Source organism: Psammomys obesus, unplaced genomic scaffold, assembly GCF_907164565.1.
Source record: "Psammomys obesus unplaced genomic scaffold, mPsaObe1.curated_primary_1811, whole genome shotgun sequence".
NCBI classification, from domain to species: Eukaryota; Metazoa; Chordata; class Mammalia; order Rodentia; family Muridae; genus Psammomys; species Psammomys obesus.
In genome coordinates, this window is record NW_026585644.1 from 56,648,930 (window position 1) to 56,676,674 (window position 27,745).

The following is a 27,745-nucleotide window of genomic DNA, read 5'->3' on the forward strand; positions in this document are numbered from 1 at the left end:
ACATAGCCACTGTGCAAATCAATGTGATGGTTCCTTATGATGATGGGAATCTATTTACCTCAAATCCGTCCATATTACTCTTGTGCATATACCAAAATTATGCTTCATCCTACCACAAGGATACTTGTTCAAACATGTTCATTGCTCATTTATTCATAATTTTTAGAAATAGGAAAAGGACTAGATGTCTCTCAACAGAAGAATAAATAAAGAAATGTACATTTATCCCATGAAATAAAGAACTTGAGATCATAAGCTTTTTGGTCAAAAAAAACCCAAAAAAACATCCTGCATGAGGTATCAAGACCAAGAAATGTGAATATGATATGTATTCGTTCACCTGTGGATATTAGTAGTTAAGGCAATAATAACCATGCTTTATAGAACTATAGAAATTGGTGTAGAGTAAGGGACTTGATGGTATGGATAGAATTCATTATGAAATAGAATAAATAAGTATGTATTATTAGGGGGTTGGGGTTGGAACAAATTATCAAGTTAGAAGTGGGAGGGCTGAGAAGGATGATAGATATAATATGAAAAGAGACAGCTAAAATTGAAAGGTAGAGTGAAAACCATTAGGAGCTTCCTTTACATATATAAAGGCAATCTAAATGACATTGTCTCATAAGAGGGACTAAAGAACCTCAACAGAACATCTCTTATCACCAAATGAAGCTTCCAGTACATGTACTGGATTACATATAATTGAGCTATGTTTTCCTGAGTCCACATAGCAATCCCCAAACAACCCAGACTTTAGCCAAGACAATGTGTTCTCTACAAAGTGATAGCAAGGTCCCATTTCTGAGGACAATTATACAACTTATTGAACTTGGAGAAGTTCACCTGGTGGCTCCTCAAGCCTTTATTCCTACATTTTAGCATCTTTAGCACAAGAAAGTACTCAGCAATCTACCAAAAGAGGAATACAATCATCATTCTAGCCATAAGCACTTTGATCTACAATGGTATGCTGCCTGAAAGATACTGGGCAGTGGTTCCCTATCTTCCTAATTCTGTTACCTTTTAATATACATCCTCATGTTGTGGTGAACCTCAACTATAAAATTATTTTATTGCTCCATAAGTGTAATTTTTCTAATGCTAGGAATGGTAAAGTAAATATATGCAGGATATCTGGAGTGTGGAGGATATCTTTTATGTGATAAGTATCTTCTACCTCAAAGGCTTCATGACCCACAGGTTGAGAACCACTGTGCTAAGACAATGGTGGCACAAAACTTGGGGGAGTAATCAGTCAAAATCTGATTTAACTTAAGGTACACTCCATGAGATAAAACCCATATCCAACATTAGTTTGGTGATCAAAATCCTGAGACTCTATATAACAAGAACTCTGTGTAAAACCAAATAATACTGTTCTTTAAAACAACAATACAAACAAATAAACAACAAACAGAAAATTATTTATAAAAAGATTCCCAATAACATTCTGCTATATTCATAGTTATTTAGGGTCAAGAGGTTCTTTTAGGGCTATATACTAATCTCCATCAACCACAGACCAACTAACAGTCTCTTTGATGCCACAGCGTCCAGAAGCATTTCTGTCCTTCTGTCTGTACCAAACCACCACACCAGTCTGTTCTCTCCAAACTGCTACATGCCACATGCCAATACCAAATTGTCACACTTTCTATTCTTGGCTCTCATATTTATACTCAGTCCTTGACAACATCACTCTTCATGCCACACTTGGAAGGCTATTACCACCTAGCAAAAGTAGGAAAATTTGTTATGAGATAAAATGCCCTGAAGAAGAAAATAGAAGAGTTCCAACTTATTACCATGTATGTACTGGCCAGGTAGAAGATGGTAGAAGACCTATAACCTTGAAAAAGAAGGTGTAAATCCTGACAAAAGTAATGTTATACAGTATTAAAATTTCTCACACATTACAAGACAGAATTTTAAAAAGCATTCTTTAATTTTAATTGTCAGAGTTTTCTTAAAATTGATAAACACCTTCAGCAAAGTAGCTGGATACAAAATTAATTTTTTAAAAAAGTAGCTTTCCTTTATACACGTGATTAATGTGATGAGAATGAAATTAGGAAAACAAAACCCTTCATAATAGCCACAAATAAAAAAGTTTTTTGGTGTAACTCTAACCCAAGCAAGTAAAACAATTGTATGAGAAGAACTTCAGGACTTTGAAGAAAGAAATTGAAGAAGATTTTAGAAGATGGAAAGATCTTCCATCCTCGTGGATCAGTAGGATTAACATAGTGAAAATAGCCATTCTACCAAAACCAATCTACAGATTCAATGCAGTTTTCATCAGAATCCCAACACAGTTCTTTACAGACAATGAAAGAACAATTCTCAAATTTGTATGGAAAAATAAAAATCCCAGCATAGCTAAAACTGCCCTGCTCAATTAAAAAACAAACAAACAAACAAACAAAAAACACTTCTGGAAGTCTCACCATCCCTGATTTCTTTTTTTTTTTTCAGAAATGATTATTTATTTGAAAGATAAAGATATAGGCTTGAATCATATCTATATAAATTAATAATTTAGAAATGTCAGACAAATTCATTCATGCTTTTAAATTGGAGTTTTCTCCTTTGTTAAAATCATTTACTGGTTTCTGAAGTAACGAACTCATTAAACCATTATAAACACTAAAGACAATAATATACAAGTTCATGGAAACTATAAAGATATTAAACATGTATATTTGCAAATATGTCAATTTTGTTAAATCTGTACATTAAATTTTGGATAATTTTTATATATGGAATTTTTTAATAGTAATGCCTCATTTTATTTTATTATCATTTTAGATCTTCATGAACTTCTGTTCTTCCATTCTCAACAACATACATTTTCTATATAGTTTCTCTGTTAAACAAGAAAAATTATTTCCCACTCTACAACAAAATGTATGACATGTAGCTGATTTCTTACACCAATAAAAGTCTCTAACTGACCTTTTTAATAGTCAGCAATCCAAGAGTGAACAAATTTCATCATAAGATCATGCAAGGTGATAAAACAAGATGACATCAAAGGATCATTGAGCTAAATAATAAATACTTCAAGATCCACCTTAAGGCTTAGAAGTCCACAGCAGCAGACTATTTCATTAATAACATGTACTTTACAAAACCCATCATTATCTATTTATATGACAACTGCTAAATTTTTTAAAGCTATTTTTTTAATTTTATTTTTTTCTTATCAGTTACATTTTATTAACTCTGTATACAAGCCATGTCCCGATCCCTCATTTCCTCCCAGTCCCTCCTCCCTCCCTCATCTCCACCGTGCCCCTTGCCAAGTCCACTGATAGGGGGGGCCTCCTCCCCATTCATCTTATCCTGTTTTATCTGGTATCTTCAGGACTGGCTGCAAAGCTCTCCTCTGTGGCCTAACAGGACTGCTCCTCCCTTGGGGGGTGGGGAGGCCAAAGAGCCAGGCATTGAGTTCCTCATAGAAATAGTCCTTGTTCCCTCACTATGGGAAAACAATTGGTTACTGAGCTACCACAGGCCACATCTGAGCAGAGGTTCTAGATTATATCCAAAAATGGTCTTTGGTTGAATGTCATTCTCAGAAAACACCCTGTGCCCAGATATATTTGGTCCTTGTGGAGCTCCTATCCTTTCCCCGTCAGACTAATTCCCCTTCTTTCTTATGATTCCCTGTACTCTGCCAAAGGTTTGGTCATGAGTCTTTGCTTTCAAAAAAACTGCTAGTTAGAGTCTTTCAAATGCGCTCAGTAGACTCCTGTCATACGTTCAATGCACATCCTATCTGTCTTTCTAAAAGAGGATTGATCATCTTACCCCATGTCCACTCTCTTGATTATCTTTTTTAGGTGTACAAATTTCATTATGTTTATCATATCTTATAGGTCTACATAAGTGAGTATATACCGTGTTTGTCTTTCTCCTTCTGGGATATTTCACTCAGAATGATCTTTTCTAGATCCCACCATTTGCCTGCAAATTTCATGATTTCCTCCTTTATGATTGCTGAGTAGTATTCCATTGTGTAAAAATACCACAATTTCTGTACCCATTCCTTCATTGATGGACATGTGGGTTGTTTCCAGCTTCGGGCTATTACAAATAAAGCTGCTACAAACATGTTTGAGCAAATGTCCTTTTTGTGTATATGGGTATATGCCTAGGAGTGGTATGGCTGGATCTTGAGGAAGCACTATTCCTAATTGTCTTAGAAAGCGCCAGATAGATTTCCAGAGTGGTTGTACCAGTTTACATTCCCACCAGCAATGGAGGAGGATTCCCCTTTCTCCACAACCTCTCCAGCATGTGTTGTCCCTTGAGTTTTTCATCTTGGCCATTCTGATGTGTATAAGGAGATATCTCACGGTCATTTTGATTTGCATTTCCCTGATGGCTAATGAGGACGAGCATTTCTTTAAGTGTTTCTCTGCCATTTGATATTCCTCTGTCGAGAATTCTCTGTTTAGCTTTTTTCCCCATTTTTTAATTGGATTACTTGGTTTGCTGCTTTTCAGCTTCTTTAGTTCTTTGTATATACTTGATATTAGTCCTCTGTCAGATAAAGGGTTAGTGAAGATTCTTTCCCAATCTGTAGGCAGTCGTTTTGTTTTGATGACAGTGTCCTTTGCTTTACAGAAGCTTTTCAGTTTCATGAGGTCCCATTTATTGATTGTTGCTCTTAGAGCCTGTGCTGTTGGTGTTCTGTTCAGGAAGTTGTCTCCTGTGCCAATGAGTTCTAGGCTGTTCCCCACTTTTTCTTCTAACAAATTTAGAGTATGTGCTTTTATGTTGAGGTCTTTGATCCACTTGGACTTAGTTTTGTGCAGGGTGATAAATATAGTTCTATTTTCATTTTTCTGCATGTGGACATCCAGTTGGACCAGCACCATTTGTTGAAGATGATGTCTTTTTTCCATTGAATGGTTTTGGCTTCTTTGTCAAAAATCGAGTATTCATAGGTGTGTGGGTTTATTTCTGGGTCTTCTATGTGGTTCCATTGATCCTCCTTTCTGTTTTTATGCCAATACCATGCAGTTTTTATTACTGTTGCTCTGTACTACAACTTGAGATCAGGGATAGAAATACCTCCAGATGATCTGTTGTTGTACAGGATTGTTTTGGAGATTCTGGGTTTTTTGTTTCTCCATATGAAGTTGAGAATCTTTTTTTCAAGGTCTGAAAATAATTGAGTTGGTATTTTGATGGGAATTGCATTGAATCTGTGTATTGCTTTTTGCAGGATGGCCATTTTCACAATATTAATCCTACCAATCCATGAGCACGGGAGATCTTTCCATCTTCTGAGATCTTCAATTTCTTTCTTCAGAGACTTGAAGTTTTTCTCAAACAGGTCTTTCACTTGCTTGGTTAGTGTCACCCGAAGGTACTTTTTGTTATTAGTGGCTATTGTGAAGGGTGTTGTTTCCCTAATTTCTTTCTTGGCCCTTTTGTCTTTGGTGTACAGGAGGGCTTCTGATTTTTTTGAGTTGATTTTGTATCCTTCCACTTTGCTGAAGGTGTTTATCAGGTGGAGGAGTTCTCTGGTTGGATTTTTGGGGTCGCTCATATATACTATCATATCATCTGTGAATAGTGACACTTTGACCTCTTCCTTTCTGATTTGTATCCCGGTTGATCTCCTTTAGTTGTCTTATTGCTCTGGCTAGGACTTCAAGTACTATGTTGAAGAGGTAGGGAGAGAGTGAGCAGCCTTGTCTTGTCCCTGATTTCAGTGGGATTGATTTAAGTTTCTCTCCATTGAGTTTGATGTTGGCTATAGGCTTGCTGTATATTGCCTTTACTATGTTTAGATATGTGCCTTGTATTCCTGATCTCTCCAAGACTTTAAACATGAATGGGTGTTGGACTTTGTCAAATGTTTTTTCAGCATCTAAAGAGATGATCATGTGGTTTTTCTCCTTCAGTTTGTTTATGTGGTGGATTACATTGATGGATTTCTGTATGTTGAACCACCCTTGCATGCCTGGGATGAAGCCTACTTGGTCGTGGTGGATGATATCTTTGATGTGTTCTTGGATTCGGTTTGCAAGTATTTTATTGAGTATTTTTGCGTCAATGTTCATAAGAGAGATAGGTCTGAAGTTCTCTTTTTTTGTTGGGTCTTTGTGTGGTTTAGGTATCAGGGTGACTGTTGCTTCATAGAATGAGTTTGGTAATGTACCTTCTGTTTCTATTTTGTGGAATAGTTTGAGGAGAATTGGTGTAAGCACTTCTTTGAAGGTCTGGTAGAATTCCGCACTGAAACCATGTGGCCCAGGGCTTTTTTTGGAGGGGAGACTGTGAATGACTGCTTCAATTTCCTTGGGGGATATAGGGCTGTTCAGTCTTTCTACCTGATCTTGACTTAATGTTGGAAGATGGAATCTATCAAGAAAATTGTCCATTTCATTTAGGTTTTCAAATTTTGTGGCATATAGGCTTTTGTAGTATGACCTAATGATTGTTTGAATTTCCTCAGTGTCTGTAGTTATGTCACCCTTTTCAGCTCTGATTTTGTTGATTTGGATAGATTCTCTCTGCTTTTTAGTTAGTTTGGCTAAGGGTTTGTCTATCTTGTTGATTTTCTCAAAGAACCAGCTTTTTGTTTCATTGACTCTTTGAATAGTTTTCTTTGTTTCTAATTGATTTATTTCAGCCCTGAGTTTGATTATTTCCAGCATTCTGCTCCTCTTGGGTATATCTGCTTCTTTTTTCTCTAGGGTTTTCAGTTGGGCCATTAAGTTGTTTGTATGTGAAGTTACGAATTTCTTCTTGCAGGCACTTAGTGCTATAAATTTTCCCCTGAGCACTGCTTTCAATGTGTCCCATAAATTTGGGTATGTTGTGCCTTCATTTTCATTGAATTCTAGGAAGTCTATAATTTCTTTCTTTATTTCTTCCTTAACCCAGCTGTCGTTGAGTAACAAGTTGTTCAGTTTCCATGTGCGTGGAGGCTGTTTGTGATCTGTTGTTGTTGAGGTCCAGCTTAAGTCCATGGTGGTCAGATAGAATACAAGGGATTATTTTAATCTTTTTGTATCTATTGAGGCTTGCTTTATGACACACTATATGGTCTATTTTGGAGAAGGTATACTCTTTTGAATTTGGATGAAAAGATCTGTAGACGTCTATTAGGTCCATTTGATTTAGGGACTCTGTAAGTGTTTTTATTTCCCTATTTTTTTTCTGTCTAGTTGATCTGTCCCTTGGTGAGAGTGGAGTGTTGAAGTCTCCCATTATTAGGGTTTTAGGATCAATGTGTGATTTAAGCTTTAATATTGTTTCATATATGAATGTAGGTGCTCTTGTATTTGGGGCATAGATATTCAAAATTGTGATGTCTTCTTGGTGGATTTTTCGTTTGATGAGAATATAGTGGCCCTCCTTATCTTTTTTGATTAACTTGGGTTGAAAGTCTATTTTATTAGAATTTAGGATAGCTACTCCAGCTTGTTTTCTGGAATCATTTGCTTGAAAGAAATTTTTCCAGCCCTTTACTCTGAGGTAGTGTTTATCTTTGTTGCATAGTTGTGTTTCTTGGATGCAACAGAATGTTGGATCCTGTTTCCCCAACCATTCTGTTAGTCTGTGTCTTTTAATTGGGGAGTTGAATCCATTGATGTTGATAGTAACTAGTGACCAATAATTGTTACTTACTTTAGATGTGGGGTTGGTGGCGTCACTGAGTTTCATTGCTTGTATTCTTTTGTTTTTTTTTTTTTTTTGTTGTTGTTGTTGTGTAGTTATCTATTTCCTCTGTTTCCTTAGATGTAGTTATTTTCTTTGGTTTGGAGTTTCCTTTCTAGTAACTTTGTAGATCTGGGTTACTATATAGATATTGTTTTAATTTGGTTTTGTCTTGGAATATTTTGAATTCTCTGTCTATGTTGATTGAAAGTTTTGCTGGGTATAGTAGTCTGGGTTGGAATCTGTGGTCCCTTAAGCACTGTATGATTTCTGTCCAGGCCCTTCTGGCTTTCATAGCCTCTGTTGAGAAATCTGGTGTGATTCTGATAGGTCTACCTTCATATGTTACTTGGCCTTTTTCCCTTGCTGCTTTTACAATTTTTTCTTTGTTTTGTAGGTTCAGTGTTTTGACTATGATGTGACGTGAAGAATTTCTTTTCTGGTCTAGTCTACTTGGTGTTCTGTAGGCCTCTTGTATGTTTATGGCCATCTCCTTCTTTAAGTTGGGAAAGTTTTCTTCTATAATTTTCTTGAAAATATTTTCCGGACCCTTGAGCCTGATGTCTTCTTTTTCTTCTACTCCTATTGTTCTTAGGTTTTGTCTTTTCATGATGTCCTTGATTTCTTGGATGTTTTGTGTTTGGATCTTTTCTGATTTTATTTTTTCTTTGAGAGATGTGTCAATTTTTGCAAGTGTATCTTCGGCTCCTGAGATTCTTTCTTCCATCTCTTGTATTCTGTTGGTGATGCTTACATTTGTAGTTCCTGATCTTTTCTCTATGTTCTCCAGCTCCTGCTTTTTCTCTATTTGTGTTTTCTTTATTGATTCTAATTCTGTTTTCATGTCTTGCACCATTTCCTTCATCTGTTTGAATGTGGACTCCTGCTTTTCAATGATAGCTTCTATTTTTTTGTCCGTTTCCTCTCTATGTATCACTAATTGTGCCTCTACTTCTTTGGGTATAATTGCCTGTATTTCTATGAGAGCTTTGTTTATTTCTTCTTTATTTGCCTTCATTTGTGTGGACATTTCTTTGAGAGCTTTGTGCATTTCTTCTCTGTTTGCCTCAATTTTCATGGTCATTTCTCTGAGGGCACAATTTGTTTCCTCTTGATTAGTCTCGATTTCTTTGGTTATTTCTCTGAGGGCTTTGTTTATTTCATCTTTATGGGCCTCTAATAGCTGGAGAAACATAGTTTTGAGGTCGTTTTCTTGTATATCTAGTGAATTGAAGTGTCCATTGTTTTGTGGGGTTCCCGGTGAGGTCATTATGTCCTGATTTTTGTTGGGAGTGTTCTTACATCTGCCTCTAGCCATCTGGTTATTTATAATCCTCACTGTTTGTTCCTCGAGATTGTAGTTTGGGCTATGATCCTCTCTTTTTGTTTACTGGACTGTTATTTCAGGAAGATGAGAGAGGTTCACTGGTTTGGGAGTGTGCGCTGTGGTTTCAGTTTTGCCTAAGTAAGGAATGTGACGATGGCGCTATTCGCGTGTGCTTTTAGCGGGCGCAGTGTGCATGCACGGATTCTCTGACTATTGAAGTGGCCTGCAAGCCACTATTACGCAGTTCTGACTGAGATCCAGGGATTGTTTGCCTGGATTACGCTGGTGGAACCGCAAGGCAGAGGCTTCAATGTTGGGGTCGCTATACCAAGAATCCTTATGATGCCCACACTAGGAGTGTGGGTGGCAGGGATCTCGTCTGGTTGCTTCTGTGGAGAGGCCCTGGGTCTGGGGCAATCTCTCCCTAGACAGCTCACTCACTCTCTTGCAGGACCAGTTGGAATGCACAGGGATTCCCCTTGCTCACTACTCTCCGTTTTGGTCCTGCTGCAGAAGTGCACGGGTAGGCTAACAGTCAGCTCTGTGACACTGTGGCCGGAGGACTCATTGTCCACCTTTCCTGTGTGCTGCCTCTTTGTCCTTTCCCTCTGCCAGGAGGGGTTATGTTGACTGGTCCCTGGGTGGCACGGGAAAGATTTAGGTTGAGTGTACTCAATCCCAGATCCCGGGCCCAGATCTTTCTGCCAGAAGCAGCCTGGTGGAAGAACCTATGTTTGCTGATCCTGAGAGAGTACCAGGTAGGGTTGAGTGTCCTCAGATCCAGAGCTTGGGTTTCTCTGCTAGGGGCCGCTGGGTAAGCTGGAGAGAGGGTGCTGTGTCCTTGGCAGGCTGCCTCTCTGTCCTTCCCCTCTGACCTACCCCTCTGCTAGGACAAGCTTATGAAGGTGCTCTCAGGGAAGTGCCAGCAAGAGTTGGGGCTTCTCAGTCAGATCCTGAGCCCTGAGCCAGCGTTTCTCTGCCAGGTGTCGGGGTGGGGGCTGTGATAGAACTTGCTGCTAGACCTTATTGCGCTGGACCCAGGATAATCTCAGGACGTGTAGAATGACCACAGTCCCAGATCCCGAGCTGTAGTTTGTTAGCTAGTAGCAGCAGGCAGCACTGGAGTTGTGGCACTGTGAAGCCGCTGTGTGCCTCTTTATCCTTCTGCTCCACTGCAGCAGGGTTATGGCAGCGTTTGGGGGAGTGCCGGAAAGGATTGGGTTTTCTCAGCCCCGATCTCAGGTTGGGGTACAGACAATGTGGTCTGTGGCAGATTCTGCTGGACGCCTTCTGCCTCCTCCGAAGAGGGAGTAGGGATTTTGTGCTGGGCGTGCAGCTTCTCTCCGTGCGTGGTGGGAGCTCAGTTGTGATGGTGGCGGGCACCTGCAGTCTGCAAGACCTTCCATGGAATAACTGGGTGACCTGTGACCAGTCTCGCAACTTTCCTTCCCCGTGGAGGTTTCTGCGACTGGGACTCTTGGTCTCTGGCACCCTTGCGCCCACCGATCAGCCTGGGAAAGTGATCGGGACTCGTAGGCTCTCGGCACCATCCTGGAGACCCAAAGCCAGTGTTAGCCAGGTTCTCTTCTGGGTTCTGGCTGGGCAGCCGAGAGTGGATCCAACCGATTCCCATGCAGTGGAAGCCTCCCTTTACCTGGGAAACATGATAGCTGTTGTTTTATGGCCCAGAGTTCAGTCTCCTGGTCGCTGCATGGAGTGTGTTGTCCTGCTTCTCAGACATGGTGTTCTCCTGGCGCCACCATCTTGGCCCCCCACCATCCCTGATTTCAAAGGGTACTAAAAAGCATTAGCAATAAAACACACATGGTATTGACGTAAAAACAGAAAGGTCTATCAATGGAATCAAATTGAAGACCCAGAAATAAACCCATGTACCTACAGACAATTGATATTTTTAAAAAGAAGCCAAAACTTTACGACAGATAAAATTAGACACCAAAAATGGTTTAAAATGGAATACAAAGCTAAACAAAGATTTCTCAATTGAGGAATCTGTAATGGCCTGGAAGCACTTAAAACCTGCAAATCAAAACAATTCTGAGATTCTATGTTACACCTATCAGAATGGCTAAGATGAAAAACTCAAGTGACAGCACATGCTAACAAGGATGTAGAGCAAGGAAAACATTCCTCCATTGCTGATGGGAAAACATATTTGTACAACCATTTTGGAAATTAAAATGTGGTTTCTCAGAAATTTGAGAATAGTTCTACCTCAAAACCCAGCTATAACACTCCTGGGTATATACCCAAAAGATAATCCACCAAAACACAAAGACCATTGCTCAACTATGTTCATAGAATATTTATTATAGCCAGCTACTGCAAACAATCTAGATGTCCCTTTATTGAAGAGTGGATAAAAAATGTGGTAGATTTACACAATGAAATACTACTCAGCTAATAAAAAGAAGGAAATAGTGAAATTCCTAGACAAATCAATGGAACTATAAATTTCATCCTGAGTGCAGTAACCCTTACCCAGATAGACATTCATGGTATGTACTCGCTTGTATGTATGCATTAGCCATAAAGTACAGAATAGCCATGCTACAATCTATAGACCCAAAGAAGCTAAGTAACAAGGAGGTTCCAAAGGAGGATGCTTATCTCTCACTCAGAAGGTAAAATAAAATAGACATTGGAAGTATATGGAGGGAGGAAACTAGGTAGAAGAGGAAGTGGGGAGAGGAATAGGATTGAGGTTTAGATATGGGGAGAACAAGGAGTAGCTGGCTGGAGGAAAGTATGAAATTGGTGAAGGGGCATGTCTGGGTTTAGCTGGAGACTGAGGATTGACAGGGTCCCTGGAGTCTTTGGGAATAACCTTATCTGAGACTCCTAACAAGGGAAGATATGCAACTTTAAATGGCCACCTCCTGTAGCCAGGTGGGAACTCCCAGTGGAAGGAGGGGAACAACCAAAATCTTTGACTGAAAAATTGTCCTGCCTACAAGATTTGTAGGGATAAAGATGGAACAGAGATTGAGGGAATGGGCAACCAATGACTGGCCCAACATGAGATCCAACCCCATGGGAGAGAGGTAACCCTTGACATTACTTTTACTTGACACTCTACTATACTTGTGGACAGGAGCCTAGCATGACTGCCTCCTGAGAGTTTTAATCCAGCATCTAATGGAAACAGATGTAGAGACTCACAACCAAATAACAGGCAGAGCTTCTGGAGTCTTGTAAAAGGTGGGGTGGGGGGAGGATTGAAAGAACTGGAGGGGGTCAAGAACACTACAAGAAGACCTACAGAGTCAACTATCCTGGTCCCAGTCAGGAAGAGCCAGCATCCTTAAATATCAGGGAGAGGATTAAGGTGTGTTTATAGGATTATAGTAAGTAATCTGAAAGTGTCAGTCTGAGCATGGCCCTGAAATACATTCATGCCCTTAGGAGAATACATGTCCACATTCTGACCACTTTTATATTTATATCTAAATATTATAATAGGGTAGGAGAAATGGCATATTTATTTATTCTCATGATACAATAGAAACTTAAAATACACATTTAATTCAAGACAATGCTACAGTCTCTAGACTTTCTATTCAATGTTTTTTAGTCAAAGCTGATAAGGAAAATATTAATTCAAGAAATATTATTGAAATAAAGGAAGGAAAAGCCTAGAGTGAAACAAGCTATTGATAGTTAATTTAAATGCATGAAAAGAGAAAGTTTAAACAATACAGTTCATAAATATGAAGTCCACATTGGCTCATCAGTTCCCTGTGACTCATAATGTTGCCCATGATGTAACTCTGAAACTCAAGGCATTACACAAGATTTCTTAGAATATGAGCCCAAGAATTTTCCTCTTATACTAATCACACATGCTTTATTATTGTTTATTCCAGAAATTATCACACACATATAGTAGAATAAATTTTACCATGCTTTGTTCTAGGTATCTCCCATTGTGCACATTATGGATACAATATGATTAATGATATACTAAGCTTGAGTAACTATAATGCTCACAGGTGACTTCAAATTTACCAAGTCATCATAAAGGAATTTTATTAAAAATTCATAACAGTGTGCTAAATAATGGAAGGTCTGCCAAAATGTCTGTCATGTCATCTAGCCTATGCAATTCTCCAGACTTGGTCTTGTTTGTTGTACACAAATTCGATTATCAGAACTCCATAGGAAACATGTTACTGCCAATCAAACTCCAGGGCATGGGGCAACTTGCTGGTGGCTTCACACAGAAGATTCAATTCTGTAGAATATCAAACTCTAAAATAAATGTTTCCTATACAAAATATGGTAGCCCATATTGAAATATAAATAAAATTCAACTAATCAAACAGCTGTGAATATTACAAATTGTAGAAATATTGTTTGAAGAAGGAGAGCAGAAAATATAATTTACAACTAAATCAAGAATATATGAGACATTATTTTACAATCCACAACACACTAAGAGTGACTGACTATTGAAAACAGAAGACTAGAAACAAAGGGAAAGATTAACATTAGCAGAATGAGATTCTATCTCTCAGGCCTACACTAAACAAAAATAAAAACAACAACAAACAGACAAACAAAAAATCCCACCTGATTTTAATAACAGTGTTTGGAGAAAACATCTTTGTAAGGATTTTTCTGTCTCCTGAGACTTCAACACTCTAGTGAAAAGGAAACATCAATAATTGCATATGTTGTGTTAGCCCTCAGTTTTTTCCCCAAGAAAGAAAATAGACTACTTTCTCAACCTTGTGGAATGCTGCTGTGGAAGACTACTTGTAAATACATTAACATTCTCAGTGTTCTGGACAGCTAGTGGCATGAGAAGATGAGACAGCATACAACAACCCAAAGTCATTCACAGTAGCTGGCTATAGAGTTTACTAAAAAAGCCCATAGACTAGTGAATATACGAAGAAATGAACCGAATCAAAGATAGAAAAAAAAAAAGAGGGAAACATGAAATAATTAGAATTATGAATTCAAAAGAGTAGAACTGATACTGGAGGAATAGTAGAAAGCAGTACCAGGAGATACCATTGAACAATTATAGACTAACAAAGTGAGTAGCTTGGAAGAAATGGATGATCACCAGCATTGTTTCACCAACACTGTTTGGGGAATGAAAGAAAGGATGGAGTCCAATAAAGAGAACAAATTCTTACAGAAAAACCCATGACAGATCTTCCACTGTGCAATCTACAAAATCCCTTTCTCATTTCTTCTCAGTCTCTCAAAAACTTGATGGAGAGGTAACATACCCCAAAGGTATTTTGTGAGGTCATCATAAATGCATTTCAGAGCTGGAGATATTACAAGTAAATTAAGGTAGGGATCAATATTTCTACTGAACAAATTTCTCAATGAATGACTGAAAAATTGAGTTCCAAAATACAACAAAAACGTCACTTGCTATTACCAAAATGTATTTGGCCTAGGATACAAAGATGTTTTAATAAAAAATCAGAATCCCATTAAAATAGTGAAAAAAGGCTGTTTAGTGATCTTATCTAATATAAAAATAAATAAATAAATAAAAAATAAAATAAATAAAATAAAAAATCTCAACAAAATATATTAATTTTTGCTTATCTCAATATGCTAGCCAAGAACAATAAATGAATTATGCTCTGTGGTAAAAACCTGGATATGTTTTACACTAAGGTCAAGAAGGAAACAAGCACACTCACTGTTAACAGTTGTGTTTAGAATAGTATTCAAAGTCTTCCCCAAGGCAATTAAACAAAAGGTATGTACACACACACAAAGAAAAACTTAAAATTATTTTGTAGAAAATATGATTTTATACATAAACAATCCTGAATATATATACATATATATAAAAAACTGTTAAAAATAAGTGAACCCAATAAGTATTTAAATACAGTCTCAGCTACCTGTCCATATGAAAATTCTCTCTAAAAAGAGACTGAGACAAACAATTCATTCACAGTAGAATGTAAAACAACATGCTTCCAGTTCATAGATAATGCTTTTTTTTCATTTTAGGACAAATTAATTTCAAATACTTAATATGACTTTGTCTTACTTTAAAATTTTCCTATACTTAGATGTTCAATAACATTTTCTTACTGCTCTGAGCAGTCAAGACCCAGGTATTGTGTATCCAAGGTCTGCTATAAAAGTGGGTACATTGTCTAACATCTCTCTTTCTTCCTGAAAATAAAATAAAATTGTTATTTAAAATTTTTAGTTAAATCCTTATTTTTATATATTAATTACTATTTATTCACTTTGTATACCACCTGTAGCCCCTTTCCTTATTTCCTCACAATCCCACCCTCATTCCCTCATCTCCTCCAATGCCCCTCTCTAAGTCCACTGATAGGGGAGGTCCTCCTCCCCTTCCATCTGACCCTAGACTATTAGGTCTCATCAGGACTGGAAGCAATGTCCTCCTCTGCGGCCTGGCAAGGATGCTCCTCCCTTGGGGGGGGGTGCTGGGGTTCAAAGAGCAAACCTTTTAGTTCATGTCTGAGACAGTCCCTGTTCCTCTTACTAGGGAACCCATTTGGATACTGAGCTGCCATGGTTAAATTAACTTTCAAAGTTAGCATAAAAGTTGTACAGGACTGTATTTTTCCTTCTAGTATCTTACGCTGGATTTGTGTGTAGGTATTGTTAGGACAGGAACTCCATAAGGAGAGCAACAGAACCAAAAATATCTGAGCACAGGGCTCTTTCCTGAGACTGCTATTCCAACCAAGGACTATGCATGGAGATAACCTAATACCCCTGCACAGATGTAGCCCATGGCAGTTCAGTATCCAAATGGGTTCCATTGTAATAGGAACAGGGACTGTCTCTGACATGAACTGATTGGCCTGCTCTTTAATTTCCTCCCCCTGAGGGGGAAGCAGCATTACCAGGCCACAGAAGAAGACAATGCAGCCACTCCTGATGAGACCTAATTGACTAGGATCAGAAGGAAGGAAAAGAAGTCCTCCCCTATCAGTGGACTTGGGGAGGGGCATGCAGGCAGAGGGTGGAGGAAGGAAGGGATTAGGATGGGAGGAGGGAGGAAACCACGGGGGGGGGGGGATACAAAGAGAGTAAAGTGTAATTAATAAAGAAAAAAAATGTTTTCTAAAAGTAAAAAAAAAAAAAAAAAAAAAAAAAAAAGTTGTACCTGTATTCTTTTGGATTTTTCATTAAAACATGCTTGCATTTATTTACAATCTTTGGTTTACTCCCCCTCCCCATTGACATTGACCTACTATCAAATCCCATTATAACTTTCTAAGAAATATTTCCTAAGTCCCTTGGGTACTGTCGAACACCAACTTATCTAGAACTTCTCTTCTTTTTTGCACAAACATGATCATACATCACAGGATAACTATCAGCATCATAAAAAAACATGTCACTGAATTATCTTTGTCAAAAGTATACATTCTTTTCTCACCATTGTAGGGAAATTCCAAACCAGAGGACAGTAAGTTGAAAGATCCCCAGAGGGTATCTTCCGTCAGAGAGACCCCCTCTCAAGGAACAATGAGGCCATTTGGATGTAAACAGCAAGAGGCTTTTATTTTGATATATGGGTACCCGGGGCGAAAAGTCATTTGAGAGACTTTCACGCCCCCCTGGGTGAAAAGCTGGGGTTTTATAGGGTTTTAGAGCAGAAGCTTGGGTATAGAAGCGAGAAGCATGGTTACAGGGGGCTGATTGGTACGTTTACATGAGACCACGGTTTGCGTCAAAATTTGGCAGGGACACCAAGATTGACCACCCCTTAACGTGGCCACCTGTTATTTTGTTTTTTTCTATCTCAGCTGGAACAACCTCTGACAGATATCCCATGAGGGTAGTCACAACAAGTTGTTTTTAACTCAACAGGGGTAGCCTGACCACAGATATCCCAAGTGGGTGACACAGCTAGGATTTTTTAGTAATTTTCCAGTTTCTCATCTGGCCTTTAGAGTTTTACAAAACAGTGGTGTCTCACAAAATGGTGTTAGCTATGTTTAACTTAGCGTGAGGCAGGGGTCTTTCAAAGTGTTTTAGCTTTTGCAACCACAAATATTTTATTCACTGTCTTTGGAAAAAAAAAATCTTTAGTTCACTGAGGCCCGATTTCTCATCTTGTACTCTTTCAGGCTGATATACTGGGAACTACTTTTGTTTGTTTGTTTATTTTGTTTTGTTTCCTATAGTGAGGACTGAATGCAGGGTCTTACACATCGTAGGAAAGTGACCTGCCTCTGAGCTACATTCCCTGTTATGTGTATGATGGAAAAGAACTGGCTACTAGACTTTAATAAAATACTCTCATTTTCCTTCGATGAAAACCACAGACTTGAAAAATAACAATTCTTCAAAGGGGTTAATTTCCATCTATAAGATTCAGGATCTGATGACTAAAGGGCTATTTCTTCTTGTCTTAGAATTTGTTTAAACCACAGCAAACATCAAAACTTAGCTTGGCTTTGTCTAATATCTGTCATAATGAGAGATTCAAAGGATCTTTACTTTTTAAATTCCAGTGAAGAGGGTTTGTTTATGGTGCCTACAAAGGTAAGAACAAATTTTGCTAATTAGGTATTGAAAAACTTAGTCAATCAACAGGACTTTGTTGTTGAGTTTTGAATGTAACAAAAGGAGGAATTTTGGATTATTTTAGATACACACAAAAGACAATTTGTTTAAAAAAAAAAGCAGAACTGCAGCAAAGACTTTTGTTGTTGTTTGTTTGTTTTTTCAGCTGACTCTGACTACATAAGTATAAAGACAGCTTTTAAAAGTTCCAGTAATGGTGGGGTTTGGTACAATAGAAGAATATGAAAAGGCAACTTATTTTTTAATTAAATTTTTATTTTTAATATCAATTACAGTTTATTCATTTTATATACCAGCTATAGCCCCTCCCTCATTCCCTCCCAACCCTACCCTCCCTCCCTCATCTCCTCCCATGCCCCTCTCCAAGGACCTGCCCTTCCATCTGATCCTAGCTTATCAGGTCTTATCAGGACTGACTGCATTGTCCTTCTCTGTGGCCTAGAAAGGCTGCTCCCACCTCAGGTGTAGGTGACAAAGATCAAGCCACTGAGTTCATGTCAGATACAGTCCCTTTTCCCCTTACTAGGGTACCCACTTGGATACTAAGCTACCATGGGGTACATCTGAGCAGGGGTTCTAGGTTATACCCATGAATGGTCCTTGGTTGGTGGTTCAGCAGTTAAAGGCTAGGCTCACAATGAAAAGGCAACTTATCTAAGCTTAAACATTATTCCTGTTCATTTTCCCAACCACAAACCAGCTGGGACAATTTTTTTAGTTTTCAATAACGGAACATGTATGGAAGACAAAAATCTATTTACAAGAAGGAGAGAATTTTATTCACCAATGTGACTTTTCATTTCCCTCACTTTACTTCATTGTGTAAAATATCAGGGGAAGTCTGTACTCTGGAAAACCAGAAAGAAAAGACACTGCAGAGACCCAGGACAAAGCTCAACAGCAAGTTCTAGTGAAAAAATTCAAAGGGAATCACATTTGAGTTGACAGCTAATCAGTGTTAAGTCTAAACCAGGGGCAAATGGCTAACAGAAGTGCCAATTTAACATAACAAATTGACCTGGAAGCCAGATTTTCCCAACATCCCTCAGTTCCTACCTGTTACAGGGTATGATTACCTTATCCTAAATATCTTCATCCCCAGTTCTGGACTGCCCATCCCCCAGCTGCCCCTTCATATATAATCCAGCTATTTTGGTTATCAGCCCTTTTTGTCTATTCTCCTATCTCCCCTCTCTCTCCTTTCCCCTCCATCTCTTCTCACATGGCCAGGCTCAGGGTCATCTTCACTTTAGACTTTCCCAGATGTCCCTGCCTCTGGATATACTTGCCCTTTTATCTACAATAAATCTTCTCCTCCATCATACCCAAGAGTAGTCATATTCTTCTATATTTATTTATTTATTTATTTATTTATTTATTTTTCACTCAATCTGTATTTGCACTGATGTGGTTAAGTAAAGATGTGAAATTATGGAAATTAAACTACAAAAGAATAGAGCTAGGACCTTTTTAGAAATCTTGCAGCAGTTCCTACATTTATCAAGATTGCACTTCACACATCCAAAATAATAATAATAATTAATAATAAAAATAATAATGAAGAAGTAAGTGGCCCTGAAAAGTTGAGCTCAAGCCTTATATCCAGTTTGGATTTCTTTCCACTTATCTGTAAACTTAAATATGAATGTTCAAGCTTTACAAAAAACATTTCTCTTTTCTCACGTAAAATTAACTCTCAATCCCAGATGAAATTCCTAAACATCTCTCCAGCTCTTATCTGAGCACTGAAGAGTTTTCAAGCTGCACAGAGGCAAAAATCTGTAAGCCTCTTCTTAGTTTCTAATTCGAATGTTGCTCTGGTACTGAAAGAAGGCACTGTGGAGATTTGAGGGATTTCTCCTTGACTGGCCTGCAGGGTACCTGAGATGAATTCTAAGGACCACTCTCCTTGTCACTACTCTCCTAAATCAAGCATATAAATGCCATCCAAGAATCAGAGCAGGTAAGTAGTATGCATGCATTTTACAGTGAGGAGAGCAGAGGTGAGGACCCTGGCAGGATGTGTCTGCTAATGAAGTATGGCTTCTAACCCCTCATGACAAGGTACAAGCAGACGCAATGGCACATGACCAGCCTAGAAATGAGTATCAGCAGATTCATGAAGGTCTCATTACCAAGCTTGTTCCAATTAGGACTTGAATTATCATAGCAATATTATATAAATTTAATACAGCTATGGCATATTCATTGCTCATTTTCTGAAAGGAAAAAAAAAAAAGCAACTCTCCAAGTATTATTTCTGTTGAAATAGTGAGCAGGTATCTTCTGTGTAACATCTTGATCAAGAAATTTGCAGTTTTGTTGTGCTTTTCAAGGAATGCTCTTTAAATGCTACTTATTCTTGCACTGTGTTATAATGTTTTATATCAGCCAATACAACATCTGTACACTTCCAAAGTAGTTTAAAAGCTAACACATCACATTTGGCTAAAATATTCACCAAGCTTACACTATACTTATGTGTGGCGGTTCAGCAAAGATGGGAAAAAATTGCAATTTTAATTTCTGTGAGTCTACAAAGAAAGTAAGAGAATAAATATTATTTTTAATCAAAGCACAGCTTAGATAATAGCTTTCAGAAAACCTACATCAAAGGCTAGGTTAGAAGACTTAGCAAAATAAATAGTACATCTAATTAAAGTCAGAGTTCAGGTTGACCATGCATCACTGCTTTCGTGTATTTCCAAATATAACATGAACTGTAAGTATATTGAAAAAAATTGTTTTAAGTGTAATTAGCTATTTTATTTTATCTGAAAATTTCAAGAAACAAGAAATAATTTTTAAACCATGTGTGTGTCCTACATTCTCAAGTTGATAGCCTCTTTTCTTTTAATTATTAATATGCCATGTGTCCACAAATTTAACCTGCTGTATTTGTTTTTATTTATGTGTATGCATGGTTTCAGGGCTTACCACTGTGCATTGGACATGCCATAAGGAGGCTGATTCTTGGGAGGTGTTAATTTTTCTCTACTTAGCAATAACTTGTTGCCTGAAGTTCTTTTTTAAGGGTTGGACCATCAAATTTTCCTTTTCCCATGTTGTCATGCATACACACACACACACACACACGCGCGCGCGCGCGCGTGTGTGTGTGTGTGTGTGTGTGTGTGTATACCCATTTCAAGTCTTGTTTATGCAACTTTTCTAGAAGATATTGTTTCACAGCAGAATTCTTGATATTTTGGCTCTTATAATCATTCTACCCCTCTTCTGTGATGTTCTCTGAGCCGCAGATGTAGAAGCTGTAATATGGGTGTAACTGTTCCGTTGTGTCCAGTTGTAGCTTTCTTTAATGGTCTTTGCTTGTTGTTAATAGAGAGGCTTCCTTGACAAGGGATGATTACTGTACTTGTCAGGTATGATTTCCAGAGTGGGTCTTAACAATTTTGATTGCCATTAAGTGGTGCATATAACACCTTATGCATATCTGGCTATGTTGGTTATTATCTTGGTTCATAGTTGTTGCAGTTAGATAGAACTGTGTAATTGCTTTATTCCTTTAGCAGGTTGCATTTTCTTTTTGTACTTTAAAGGAATAAGATAGAAATATCTAAGTTTAAGATTCAGATAGCAAGATAGAAAAAAGACTAAAAAAATAAGCCCATAATTTTACAAAAATAAATAAATTTTGTACGTTTTGAACTTAATAAAATACAATATGAAATAAATGATGAGAGTTGTCAAAGTAGAGATGCTTTGAAGAGAACAATGAAATTAACATATTTCTTTTGGTCCATTTTTATAAAAGAAAATGGCACAAATAACATAAAAGTAAAAAAGAGCAGGGGACATTGTAAAAATAAAGTTATAATATCCCAGTTGATATAAAAAGTACAAGATGGAAATTTTTAATAAAATTATGATTATTCAATTTGTCATATAAATAACTTTAATAACTCAAAGCAAATTAAGGTTGACTTAGTGCTTAAATGTTTCTGACAGAGTTTTTAAAACATTTTGTTAATTCTTTTTGTTAGTTCATTCAATATATTTCGATCATATTTACCCTCTCAAGTAACTTGTCTCAGTTCTTCTGTTTCATCTCTCAACTCACCCAAATTTATGTTCTTTTTAAAAAAATTTAAGCTATCAAGTCCAATTTATGTTACCCAATTACTCTTGGTTATGAGCCTTGACTTGGGGAACTATTGAGATAGCAGAGGTCATACATACTAAAAGAAACTGATTTCTCTTTTCCTAGCAGGTATCAAATGCCAATATCTTCTCATCTCAGAAGAACGGAAGACTTAATATCTACCACATTTCTTCATATGTGATTTTTTTTCGTCTTGATCTTGTTTGGAGTCATAGAACACCTCTATCATTTACAATCTTCCTGCCTCCTTTCCCACAAACAAACCTGAGCCTTGTGGGGAGAAATGTGATATAGATATCCCAGTTGGTGGTGAACACTCCTTTCACTCATTATTTGCACATTATTTTCTCTCATTGTCTCTCATTACTATTGTGGATGAGAATGAAGGCTATTTTCTCTTCTGATAATAGGCGTGGTAACCTTTAGTTGTAGAGTCCTGTGAACTAGAGTCTCAGGTAAAGACTATCAGCATTAGTCTAATCATCTTCCATGAATAATTGTTTGGCTATTACTTTGGTTGTTGATTGTTTCTAATTTGGCTAGAAAGCCTACAGAGAAATGTTGTTAATACAGATGAGTAAAACTTTTATATAGGAAATTTAAAAATAATGCTGAAAAACATTTCTAAAAGATGAAAATAAGTGAAGTGCTTGTATTTGAAAACTTTACGATATATTCAATAGACCTACAGGATACATAGACGGTTTTAATGCATTCACCAAATTTTCCTTTATTTCTACAAGTTTTGACTGTTCTCAAAGGAAAAGAAAAATTGTTTTCTAATAAATATATTTATCTTAAGAATAAGTAGTTACATGTAAATGTAAACTATAAACATAAAATATAATCTTACCTCACATATTGACAATTCTTTTTAAAATGGTTATGCTGGGACTGTCATTGACACTCCAGTTTGTTAAAACTTTATTCCATGGTATTGTTAAAATAACTATAACTTAAACTTGAAATGTTATTTCAGTCTATTCACATTAACACTAAAGTTATAGTGCACTAAAAACAAAAGAAAATGAGAATAATCAGTTTTCTTTTAATGAACTAGGTAAATATTTGTGCTACACTCAGATGTTAAATTTTAAGCATAATAATATGAATGAAATGTAGCTCCAGGGGAAAACGAATTAGTTTGACATTACTTTTGGACAACAGGTGAATGTGAACACTTCTTAATGTGTTTATATAAAATGGTAAAATATTCAGAACAAGCTTTGTTACATGAACTTCATTAACAAAACTTTGAAAGCAATCAAAAAATAACAACTCAGAGAAATGGCTCTTTTTCTTCCCCACAGCCCTTCTCCAAAAGCCTAGAAATCACAGATTGGCTCAGTGCCCCATGTTTTTGCCTTTTAAGGAAGTCATATGGACTAATTCAATGCATAAAATTTGTAAGCTACCCACTTTCTCACCATTAGCACTCACCATGCACTTACTCACTCACCATTAGCTCTTTTCTTGTGGATGGATAATTCATATCTGAGAGGATTTCACTGTTAAAGCAGATGTTTGTTTACCCCCTTACCTATTGAGTGACACTGTGCTTGCATCCAATTTTTGTTAATTATGAATAAAATTTATAAAGTTTCACTTGCCCATTTCCATGTCAGATGGGAGATTACTGGAAACTACAATGGGTTTGTAAAAAGGAACTATTTAAGTTTTTTAACAAATTGTCAAGATGTCATACACGTTGGAAATATAGTTTTAGATTTCCAACAACCTGAGTGGGAACTTCTGTCACTCCACAGTGTCAGCTACACAGGATACAGCCCAAGGTTTTGTTAGGCTTACACCACTCAAATTAGTGTTGTTATGCCATGCTCTTAGGAGTTACAGTTTTTCTTCATTTTTTTCCTTTTTATTTATTTAGTTTTATTTCACATTATACACTTTGTTTCCTAGCTGTACCCTACTACATCCCTTTCCAGCCTCACCTACCAGTCCTCTTCTCTTTCCATTCCCCTCCCCAAGGCCACTGATAGGGAAGGTCCTCCTCTCCTTCCATCTGACTCTAGCCTATCAGGCCTCATCAGGACTGGCTGCATTGGCTTCCTCTGTGGCCTGGTAAGGCTGCAACCTTCCCAAGGGAAGGTGATCAAAAAGTCAGCCACTGACTTCATGTCAGAGACAAGCCTTTAAATACTCAACCTTATTAGCCATTAGGGGAATGCAAATCAAAACAACCCTGAGATTTCACCTTACACCCATCAGAATGGCCAAGATGAAAAATTCAAGTGACAACACATGTTGGAGAGGTTGTGGAGAAAGGGGAACCCTCCTTCACTGCTGGTGGGAATGTAAACTTATACAACCACTCTGGAAATCAATTTGGTGCCTTCTCAGACAACTAGGAATAGCGCTTCCTCAAGATCCAGCCATACCACTCCTAGGCATATATCCAAAAGAGATCCAAGTACACAATAAGGACATTTGCTCAACCATGTTTGTATCAGTCTTATTTGTAATAGCCAGAACCTGGAAACCACCCAAATGCCCCTAAACTGAAAAGTGGATGCAGAAATTGTGCTACATCTATACAATGGAGTATTACTCTGCAATGAAAAATAAGGAAATCAAGAAATTTGCAGGTAAATGGTGGGACCTGGAAAGGATCATCCTGGGTGTGCTGTCCCAGAAGCAGAAAGACACACACGGTATATACTCACTCATATAGACTTATAGGATAAACCTAAAATCTGTCCATCTAAAGAAACTAATCAAGAGAGAGGACTCTAATTAAAACGCTCAATCCCCATCCTGAAAGGCAAAGAGGATGGACATCAGAAGAAGAAGAAAGCAGGAAACTACATAGGAACCTGCCACAGAGGGCCTCTGAAAGGCTCTGCCCTGCAGACTATCAAAGAGGCTGATACTGTATTACCAACTGTTGGGAAGAATGCATGGAATCTTATGTAAGAAGTGGGAAATAGTAGGTTATGGAGAGGACAAGAACCCCACAAGGAGAGCAACAGAACTAGAAGATTTGAACACAGGGATCTTCCCAGAGACCCATACTCCAACCAAGTACTAGGCATGGAGATAACCTAGAACCCCTGCGCAGATGTAATCCATGGCAATTTAGTGTCCAAGTGGGTTGCATAGTAATGGGAAGAGGGACTGCCTCTGACACAATCTTTGATCACCTCCCTCTGAGGGGAGAGCAGTCTTACCAGGGCACAGAAGATGACAATGCAGCTACTCCTGAAGTGATCTGATAGACTAAGATCAGAAGAAGGAAAGGAGGACCTCCCCTATCAGTGGACTTGGGGAGGGGCATTCATGAAGAAGGGGGAGGGAGGGTGGGACCGGGAAAGGAAGAGGGAGGGGCTTATGGGGGGATACAAAGTGAATAAAGTGTAAAAAATATTATATATATATATAATATATATATATTATATATATATATATATATTATATATATATATATCCGACTTGGAGACTGAGCTGCCATGGGTTACATCGGTCCTTGATTGGAATATCCATCTCAGAAAAGACCCCTGACCCAGATGTTTTGGTTCTGTTGGTCTCTTGTGGTGCGCTAGTCCTCTTCAGGAATTTCTATCTCCCTCTTCTTATATAAGATTCCCTGCATTCTGCCCAAAGTTTGGCAATGAGTCTCAGTATCTCCTTTAATACCTTGCTGGGTAGAGTCTTTCAGAGGCCCTCTGTGGTAGACTCCTGTCCTGTCCCATGTTTTGTCTTTCTTCTGGTTTCTATCCCATTTGTCTTTTTGAATGAGTATTGAGCATCATACCCAGGGTCATCCTTCTTGATTAGGTGTATGGATTTTAGTATGTTTATCCTATACTATGTGTATTATAATGACTTAAGAGTGTGTATATACCATATGTGTCTTTCTGCTTCTGGAATATCTCACTCAAGATGATATTTTCTAGTTCCCATCATTTGCCTGCAAATTTCATATTTTTTCCTTGTTTTTAATTGCTGAATAGTATTCCATTGTGTAAAGGTACCACAATTTCTGTATCCATTCCTCAACTGAGGGACATCTGGGTTGTTTCCAGATTCTGACTATTACAAAACAAAAGTTCTTATGGACATGGTTCAGCAAAGTTCCATGTTATATACTTGAGCATCTTTTAGATATATGCCTAGGAGTAGTATAGCTGGTTCTTGAGGTAGCAGAGTTACTAATTGTCTGAGAAAGCATCAGATTGGTTGCCAAAGTAGTTGTACAAGTTTACATTCCTACCAGCAATGGCGGTGTGTTACTCTTTCTCCACATCCTCTCCAGATTTTGTTGTCACTTGAGTTCTTTATCTTAGCCATTCTGATAGGGGTAAGGTGAAATCTCAGGGTTGTTTTGATTTCTATTTCCCTTTTTTCTAACTTTATTTAGCATTTCTTTAAGTATTTCTCTGCCATTCCATACTCTTCTGTTGAAAATTCTCTGATTACTTCTATACCCAATTTTTTTAAATAAGATTACTTAATTTGTTGCGTTTAACCTCTTGAATTTTTATATATTCTAGATATTAGCCCTCTGTCAGATATAGGGTTGGTGAAGCTCCTTTCCTGGTCTGTAGACTGTTGTTTTGTTCTGATAACAGTGTCCTTTGCTTTACACAAGCTTTTAAGTTTCATGAGGCCCCATTTATTAATTGTTAATATTAGAACTTGAGCTGCTGGTGTTGTGTTCAGGAAGTTGTCTTCTTTGCCAAATGCGGTCAAGGCTCTTTCCCACTTTTTCTTCTAACTGGTTTAGTGTGTCTGGTTTTATGTTGAGTTCTTTGATCCACTTGGAATTTAGTTTTGTGCAGGTTGATAAACATGGATCTATTTGCATTTTTCTACATATAGAAATCAGGTTAAACCATGGTGATTTTTGAAGACTCTATCTTTTCCCCATTGTGTTGCTTTGTCAAAAATCCATGGGTGTGGGGGATTATTTCTAAGTCTTCTATTTGGTTCTGTTGATCCACCATTCTGTTTCTATGCAAGTAACATGCAGTTTTTATTACAGTTGCTCTATAGTACAGATTGACATCAGAGATGGAAATAAGTTCTCTTATTGCACAGGATTGTTTTAGCTTTTCTGGGGTTTTTGTTTTTCCATATGAAGTTTAGAATTTTTCTTTCAAGTTCTGTAAAAAAAAAAATGTGTTGGTATTTTGAGAGGATTTGCATTGAATCTGTAGATTGCTTTTGCCAGAATGTCCATTTTAACTATGTTAATCCTACTAAACCATGAGCAAGGGAGATCTTTCCATCTTCTAATATCTCTTCAATTTCTTTCTTCAGAGACTTGAAGGTTTTGTTTGTTTGTTTGTTTGTTTTTTCAAACAGGTCTTTCATATTCTTAGTTAAAGTACACCAAGGTGTTATATGTTATTTGTGACTATAGTGAAGTGTGTTGTTTCCCTAATTTATTTCTCTGTCCTTTTGTCTTTTGTATACAGGAGGGCTACTGATTTTTTGGTTGTTTGTTTGTTAATTTTGTATCTTGCCAGTTTGCAAAAGTAGTATATTAGGTGAAAGAGTTCTCTGGTAGAATTGTTGGGGTCACTCATGTATACTATCATATCATCTGTGAATTGTGATACTTTGACTTCTTCCTTTCCAATTTGATTTCCCTTGATCTACTTTAGTTGTCTTATTGCTCTTTGTAGGACTTCAAGAATTATGTTGAAGAGATAAGGAGAGAGTGGGCAGCCTTGCCTTGACTCTGATATAATTGATTTAAGTTTGTTTCCATTTAGTTTGATGATGACTCTAGGCTTACTGTATATTGTCCTTACTGTGTTTTGGTATGTTGCTTGAATATCTCCAAGACTTTAAACAAGAATGGGTGTTGGATTTTGTCAAATGCTTTTTCGGGATCTAAGGAGATGATCATGTCGTTTTTCTCCTTCAGTTTGTTTCTATGGATTACATTGATGGATGTCTGTATATTGAAAATTTGCTCTGCATGCCTAGGATGAAGCTTACTTGGTAATGGTAGATAATATTTTTTCTTTTTCTTTTTTAAAAATTTTTATATTAAA